Consider the following 515-nt stretch of genomic DNA (forward strand, 5'->3'; position numbering starts at 1 on the left):
GACTAAGATTTTTTTTTTTTTTTTTTTTTTTTTCCCCCACATTGGTAATCACATTGCCATACACACCTAAGCCCCCCTCCCCAATTTCTCAGTATTATATGGTTTGCAGCAGGGTTATTATAGTTAATTTAAACTAAAGCAAAACCATTAAAACATTTTCGTTACTTGATATAAAATAAATGTTAACTGAAATATAAAAAATGTATGCTTATTTCCGCTGATTGACAAGGCAACTCATTAACTTGATGTACTAAAATAACTAAAACTGAAACTGAAATAAAAATTTATAAAATATATAGAAATATTTAAAAACAATAAAGTAATAAAAATTACAAAAACAACAAAATTACTAAAACTTTAAAATTAACATTAAAGCAGAAAATAAATTAAAAATTCCAAATATTAACACGTTAATATATTAAAACTAAAAGTATCTCAGTGATACTAAAATAACATTTTTGTAAAATAATACAATATACTGTATTTAGAAGTTTGTTTATATATTTATTTAAAAA

The 515-nt window shown here is 21.9% G+C and overlaps 1 protein-coding gene across 3 annotated transcripts in view; it reads left to right on the top strand.

The window, feature by feature from the left end:
* LOC107700077 (ADAM metallopeptidase with thrombospondin type 1 motif, 3) overlaps positions 1-515 on the top strand; it is a 129,875-nt gene that overhangs the window by 15,273 nt on the left and 114,087 nt on the right. The window lies entirely within an intron of this gene.

The sequence above is a fragment of the Sinocyclocheilus anshuiensis genome, unplaced genomic scaffold (assembly GCF_001515605.1).
Source record: "Sinocyclocheilus anshuiensis isolate Anshui unplaced genomic scaffold, SAMN03320099.WGS_v1.1 scaffold983, whole genome shotgun sequence".
NCBI classification, from domain to species: domain Eukaryota; kingdom Metazoa; phylum Chordata; class Actinopteri; order Cypriniformes; family Cyprinidae; genus Sinocyclocheilus; species Sinocyclocheilus anshuiensis.